Genomic DNA, 7,500 nt, shown 5'->3' with positions numbered 1-7,500 from the left:
CGGCGTCGAAAGAAGCCGAGCCGAAAAAAGTTAAAGTACAAACGTGCAAGCATACTAACCTAACCCTAGGTAAGGCATGTCAGAGCGAAAGACAGTAAACTCGAATGAGCCAAGAAAGAGCGGCGTACGGTGCGGGGCCGGTCGGAGCGCACCCTTTTCTCGGTGGCTGGCGGGCGAGAGAGTGCTGCGTCGCCGGCATCGGCGTCGAAAAAAGCTGAGCCAAAAAAAGTTAAAGTACAAACGCGATGCTAATGAGCGAGCCGTTGTCTCGACTAATATGTAGGGGGCGTTCGATCGAGCGTCTAGCTTGAGCGCTTGTCGGCCTAGCAGAACGGTCGCATTGTTATGCCCGGGTTTTAGGCACCGCTGCAGGCGGCCGGCAGAGCTCTTGTTTGTGCGAAACTGAATGGATCGAGCACGAGAGAGGGCGAGCAAAGAAAAAACGCAAATCGCTCCGCCTGGCACTGCCGGCGAGAGCGTGGACGTCGCGGCCAGCGACTGTCGAAGCTGAGTACGGCCGCAGGCGATCGCCTCGGTCTTAAACGAATGCGACGAGCACGCGCCGGGCGGCCCAGCAAGGGCCGAGCGCAGCTGTCGCAGCTATCTGGTTGATCCTGCCAGTAGTGATATGCTTGTCTCAAAGATTAAGCCATGCAGGTGCAAGTACGAGTTCTCGTAAAGCGAAACTGCGAATGGCTCATTAAATCAGTCTTGGTTTATTTGGTCTCGTAAGCGAAGTGGATAACTGTGGTAATTCTAGAGCTAATACATGCATTAAGCGCCGACTTCGGGAGGCGCGCTTTTATCAGATCAAAACCGACCGGGTTCGTCCTGTGACGTTTGATGACTCTGGATAACCACGCGGATCGTACGGTCTCTGCACCGACGACGTATCATTCAAGTGTCTGCCCTATCAACTGTCGAAGGTACGCTACGTGCCTACCTTTGTGATAACGGGTAACGGGGAATCAGGGTTCGATTCCGGAGAGGGAGCCTGAGAAACGGCTACCACATCCAAGGAAGGCAGCAGGCGCGCAAATTACCCATTCCCGACACGGGGAGGTAGTGACGAAAAATAACAATACAGGACTCTAACGAGGCCCTGTAATTGGAATGAGTACATCCTAAAACTCTTAACGAGTATCCATTGGAGGGCAAGTCTGGTGCCAGCAGCCGCGGTAATTCCAGCTCCAACAGTGTATGCTAAAGTTGTTGCGGTTGAAAAGCTCGTAGTTGGATTTTGGGCGAGCGCCGCCGGTCCGTCGCAAGGCGTGTCACTGGTTGCGTTCGCCTCACCTTCGGTTCTCCGTCGGTGCTCTTGACTGAGTGTCGGCGGTGGCCGATAAGTTTACTTTGAAAAAATTAGAGTGTTCAAAGCAGGCTGTTCGCCTGCATAGTGTTGCATGGAATAATGGAATAGGACCTCGGTTCTATTTTGTTGGTTTTCGGAGCACGAGGTAATGATTAAGAGGGACAGACGGGGGCGTCCGTACTCTGCCGTTAGAGGTGAAATTCTTGGATCGGCGGAAGACGAACTACTGCGAAAGCATTCGCCAAGAATGTTTTCTTTAATCAAGAGCGAAAGTCAGAGGTTCGAAGACGATCAGATACCGTCCTAGTTCTGACTATAAACGATGCCAACTAGCGATCGGGAGGCGTTACCATGACGACCTTTCCGGCAGCTTCCGGAAAACCAAAGTCTTTGGGTTCCGGGGGAAGTATGGTTGCAAAGCTGAAACTTAAAGGAATTGACGGAAGGGCACCACCAGGAGTGGAGCCTGCGGCTTAATTTGACTCAACACGGGGAAACTCACCCGGCCCGGACACAGGTAGGATTGACAGATTGAGAGCTCTTTCTTGATTCTGTGGGTGGTGGTGCATGGCCGTTCTTAGTTGGTGGAGCGATTTGTCTGGTTAATTCCGATAACGAACGAGACTCTGGCATGCTAAATAGTTACGCGACCTTCTCGGTCGGCGTCTAACTTCTTAGAGGGACTAGTGGCGTTTAGCCACACGAGATTGAGCAATAACAGGTCTGTGATGCCCTTAGATGTCCGGGGCCGCACGCGCGCTACACTGAGTGAAGCAGCGAGTGTCTAACCTAGGCCGAAAGGTCCGGGTAACCCGTTGAACCTCATTCGTGATTGGGATAGGGACTTGCAATTGTTTCCCTTGAACGAGGAATTCCCAGTAAGCGCAAGTCATCAACTTGCGTTGATTACGTCCCTGCCCTTTGTACACACCGCCCGTCGCTACTACCGATTGAATGGTTTAGTGAGATCCTTGGATCGGCCCCGTCGCGGCTGGCAACGGCCGCGTCGGCGTGTCGAGAAGACGATCAAACTTGATCATTTAGAGGAAGTAAAAGTCGTAACAAGGTTTCCGTAGGTGAACCTGCGGAAGGATCATTACCGAAAGTGGTGGTAGGCCCCGGCCGACCGCGCACTTAATTGTCTTTGGGTGCCGCCGAGAGGGCGGCCGTCAATCGGGGTTCCGCCCCGTGCGACACGCGTAACACGTTGGCATAGCAAGGCAGCCGAGTGCGATGGTGGCTTCTGGGCACCGCGCTCGATGTGCCGCCGGCCCAGCCCGGCGGTCGCTCGGCGCCGTTTGTTGGTGTTTTTGTGCAGTTGTTGTCGGTGGTGGTTTTGTGGTCGATCCCACAGTGTGACGTCCGCGCGCTTCGGCGCCGGGCGAAACGTCGAGGACGACTCTTAACGGTGGATCACTCGGCTCGCGAGTCGATGAAGGACGCAGCCAAGTGCGAGAAGTAATGTGAATTGCAGAACACATTGAACGTCGACCTTCTGAACGCGAATTGCGGTCTCGGGTCAATCCCGGGACCGCGTCTGCCTCAGGGTCGCGTTCGTCCTCACCCGAGGGCCGTCGCCTGGCCTCTGCGAAGACGGCCGGGCGTCGCCCCAAGTTGAAGCGGTCGCCGAGCTTTCTCGGCGCGACCGCGTGTCCCGTACACCGCCGGCCCCTCGACGTGTTCAACTACGTTCGAGGGGCGGGTCCAGGTCGGTCGGTACGGTCACGAGATCAAGACTGACCGTGGGCCAAGGCGGCGACGGTACGCGCTCGGTCGGCGCCGGCGGCGACGACTTGCGATGCCAGCGGGCCGTGTAAGAAGCGGGCCCGCTTGACACATACGACCTGAGTTCAGGCGAGAGCACCCGCTGAATTTAAGCATATTATTAAGCGGAGGAAAAGAAACCAACAGGGATTCCCTGAGTAACGGCGAGTGAACCGGGAAGAGTCCAGCGTCGAATCTGCGCGCTTTTCGAGCGCGCCGAGTTGTGACGTACGGAAGTCCCAGTGCGGCTAACGGCGAGCGCCGGTGTCCTTCTGATCGAGGCCTCGTCCCACGGCGGGTGTTAGGCCCATAGGGGCGCTTGCCTTGGCCGCTTCGGGTCTTCTCGGAGTCGGGTTGTTTGGGAATGCAGCCCAAAGCGGGTGGTAAACTCCACCTAAGACTAAATACGGTCGCGAGACCGATAGCGGACAAGTACCGTGAGGGAAAGTTGAAAAGCACTTTGAAGAGAGAGTTCAAGAGTACGTGAAACCGTTGAGAGGCAAACGGGAGGGCCCGTCAGGTCGCCGGCTCGCTTTCAGTTGGGTGCGGGGGCGCGCCGTCTCGGTTCGCGGACGCTTAAGGCGCCGCTGCCGAGTCGGCTCGCGCACCGTCTCAGCGCACTAGCGACCGGCGCGGGTCACGACCGGTTTGCCGTCGGTCTAAGTCCCCGCGCGAAGGTGGCCTCCGCTCCGGCGGGGGTGTTACAGCGCGCGGGCGGTGCGGCCCGGCGGCGGATCGAGGAAAGGATGCCGCGCGCTCTCTGTGTGCGGCCGTCGCCGTTCGGCTGGCTTGTCGTTCGCCTGCACTGTACGCAGTGCCGGTGTTCGGCGGGCTGCCGTTTCGGTGGCGCGCCGTCGACGCGCTCGGGGTCCGTGGCCACGTCGGCCACCCTCCCGACCCGTCTTGAAACACGGACCAAGGAGTCTAACATGAGCGCGAGTCGTCGAGTGGTTCGAGACTCGCAGGCGAAATGAAAGTGAAGGCGGCCTTTGGCCGAACGAGGTCGGACCCGGAGCCCCGTGCGGGCGCCGGCGCACGACCGGCCGATCGCACCCGCTCTGCCGGGGCGGTCGCGCAAGAGCGTCCATGTTGGGACCCGAAAGATGGTGAACTATGCCTGGGAAGGTCGAAGCCAGAGGAAACTCTGGTGGAGGACCGTAGCGATTCTGACGTGCAAATCGATCGTCCTATTTGGGTATAGGGGCGAAAGACTAATCGAACCATCTAGTAGCTGGTTCCTTCCGAAGTTTCCCTCAGGATAGCTGGCGCTTTGTCGCAGTTTTATCTGGTAAAGCGAATGATTAGAGGCCTTGGGGACGAAACGTCCTCAACCTATTCTCAAACTTTAAATTGGTAAGAAGCCCGGCTCGCTTAATTGGAGTCGGGCGCCTCGAATGCGAGTGCCCAGTGGGCCACTCTTGGTAAGCAGGACTGGCGATGCGGGATGAACCGAACGCCGGGTTAAGGCGCCCGACGCGACGCTCATCAGAGCCCACAAAAGGTGTTGGTTGATCTAGACAGCAGGACGGTGGCCATGGAAGTCGGAATCCGCTAAGGAGTGTGTAACAACTCACCTGCCGAATCAACCAGCCCTGAAAATGGATGGCGCTGGAGCGTCGGGCCTATACCCGGCCGTCGCGACGACACGGGCCGTTCCACGGCGCTATGTCGCGACGAGTAGGAAGGCCGCGGCGGCGGGCGTCGAAGCGTCGAGCGAGAGCTCGCGTGGAGCAGCCGTCGGTGCAGATCTTGGTGGTAGTAGCAAATATTCAAATGAGAGGCAAGGGAAGTCGGCAAATCAGATCCGTAACTTCGGGAAAAGGATTGGCTCTAAGGGCTGGGTCGGTCGGGCTGAGGTACAAAGCGGATGCCGGGACTTGACCGGACTGGGCTAACGCTTGCCGCTTCACGGCGGCCGGCGTGAGCTCGGACCTGCGTCCGGTCCCTATCCGTGGACTGCCGCAGCTGCGCGGGCCTCGCGGCTCGCTTCGGCCGGCGTCGAACAGCCAACTTAGAACTGGTACGGACCAGGGGAATCCGACTGTTTAATTAAAACAAAGCATCGCGATGGCCGCAACCCGGTGTTGACGCGATGTGATTTCTGCCCAGTGCTCTGAATGTCAAAGTGAAGAAATTCAACCAAGCGCGGGTAAACGGCGGGAGTAACTATGACTCTCTTAAGGTGACCTCTGTAACGGGGGAAACCATGTGCCTATCCGGAGCCTCCACGTGGCGAGAGTCGGGCAATGCCTCGGAACCGCCTAATACCATCTTGGAAGTTCCGAGGTAGCTAAAATCGGATAGGCTTTAATATCCATTTGGGGCTACCACCCCCATTCGGATTACCCAAACCCGGTAGCACAAGAAAAAAGAAAAAAATGTCCACTGAACCCCTTGCCGCCGCAGGGGGATGTGGTTGGGAACCTGCCGGGATCCCGAAGAGTAGTGGCACTCTTTTGACCTTTTCCTGCTCCGATTGTAACCGTGCGTTTTCGACAAAGTCCGGTTTAGGATTGCACAGGAGAAGCCAACATCCAACTTCATTCCATCAAGATAGTGTCCCAGTACGATCTCGAGCGAGGTGGAGTCACGAGGAGGATTTTTTGCTGGCAAAAGAAGATTCACGCCTGGAGCAAGAAGGAATCAAAAAGAACAGATACGCCTTCCTGCAAAAAATCCTTCCTCATCGCACTCTGGATGCTATCAAGTCGAGGACGAAACGAGCAGAATTCAAGTCAATGAAACTGCAGATCGTCAAACCAACAGAGACGACTACCGAAGATAGTAGAGCTCCAGAAAAACAATCATCGGAGGAGCATCCAGAAGCTGCCGCCTCGGAAAGCAGCTGGAAAGAGGTCATCTGGACTTATCTTGACTCCTTAGGAAGAGCGGATCATACTTCCTGGGGAGCCCCACTGCTTGACGAGGCCATCCACCATCGACTCGACGGTGACGAGTTGAGGTCTATACTCGATGAACATGCTTCGGAGATGACCTCCCGCTCATCAGCTTCCCATCGAGGATCACATAAACCCTCTGGAAGGAAACCACCCTCTGGGAAGCTGTCAAACCGGCTTCAGCGCAGGCTTGAATATAAAAAGGTTCAAGTTTTGTATCGGAAAAAGCGAACATCATGCGCTGAGCTGGTATTGAGTGGGGGATGGAAGACAAACACCAACGCAAGGAATGGACCCACCAAAGAAGAACTAACATCATTCTGGAAAAAGACCATGGAAGCTCCGAAGATTGAAGACAACCGTCCGGTAACTCCAATCAGATCAACGGCATGGGAGACGGTCAAGCCGATAACTCGAGAAACGATTCTGGAAACCATCAAAGGATCATGCGAATCGTCTCCTGGACCGGACGGGGTCTCTCTTCGGATGCTGAAGTCCATTCCTTTGACCACCATCACGAAGATGTTCAATCTGTGGATGCTTAGCTGCAGTCAACCTCGAGCCTTACGAAGATCAAGGACTATACTAATACCAAAGGTGCCTTCCCCTACGAACCCGGGTGAGTTCAGGCCTATAACGATAGGCCCTATGATATCCCGGGTTTACCATAAAATCTTGGGAAGGCGGCTCGGGGAATGCTTTCCTCTCCAACCAGTCCAACGGGCGTTTCGACCAACAGACGGATGCGCTGAAAACATCATGCTGCTTGACGCCCTGTTGGACAATGCTAGACAACTACACAATCCGTTGCAAATTGCATTCTTGGATCTGAGGAAGGCATTTGACTCAGTGCACCACTCGAGTATTAGACGCGCTGCCATAAGGATGGGAACACCACCTCCTATGGTAGCGTACCTCACGAGCTGCTACATTGAAGCTACAACAACTATACATGGCGTCGAAATTCACCAAACCACCGGTGTGAAGCAGGGAGACCCTCTGTCTCCAATACTGTTCAATGCAGTATTGGATGAGGCCTTCTCGGCCTTAGAAGACCTTGGGCCAACCATAGAAGGCCAGAGGGTCCCTGCTCTAGGACTCGCCGACGACGCCATTATAGCGACGGAGACCGGAACAGCCCTACAACATCAAGTGGACCTGTTCTTAGAAGAAACAAGGAAATCCGGCCTCCGTCCCAACGCCAGTAAATGTAGCACCCTCTCGATCAAGGTTGATGGTAAGAGGAAAAGGTGGGTTGTAGATAAAGAACAATCAATCACGGTAGAAGGAGAGGTAGTTCCTACCATGGGGCCTGAAGGGGTGTACAAGTACTTGGGCATCAATATTGGAGCCCAAGGAAGAAGAGGAATGCTTGGATCTAAGCTCCATCAAGGTCTAGAGCAACTGTCTCATGCACCTCTGAAACCCCAGCAACGACTATACCTCCTTCGATCCCACCTAATCCCCAAGGTATCATACGTCGGAGTCCTCGGGAGAACATCAATGACAGAACTTCGACGTCTTGAT

The 7,500-nt window shown here is 55.5% G+C and overlaps 2 non-coding genes and 1 pseudogene across 2 annotated transcripts; all 3 read left to right on the top strand.

Annotated features, from left to right (window-relative positions):
• Positions 1-601: 601 nt before the first annotated feature.
• LOC144424924 (small subunit ribosomal RNA) lies at positions 602-2,411 on the top strand. The gene has a single exon (XR_013477143.1). It is a non-coding gene; the product is annotated as a small subunit ribosomal RNA (ribosomal RNA).
• A 298-nt stretch (positions 2,412-2,709) lies between these two features.
• Positions 2,710-2,863, top strand: LOC144424653 (5.8S ribosomal RNA). Its single transcript, XR_013476874.1, has one exon. It is a non-coding gene; the product is annotated as a 5.8S ribosomal RNA (ribosomal RNA).
• A 289-nt stretch (positions 2,864-3,152) lies between these two features.
• LOC144425007 (large subunit ribosomal RNA) overlaps positions 3,153-7,500 on the top strand; it is a 6,714-nt pseudogene continuing 2,366 nt past the window's right edge.

Source organism: Styela clava, chromosome 6, assembly GCF_964204865.1.
Source record: "Styela clava chromosome 6, kaStyClav1.hap1.2, whole genome shotgun sequence".
NCBI classification, from domain to species: Eukaryota; Metazoa; Chordata; class Ascidiacea; order Stolidobranchia; family Styelidae; genus Styela; species Styela clava.
This window is presented reverse-complemented; position numbering and strand designations above follow the sequence as displayed.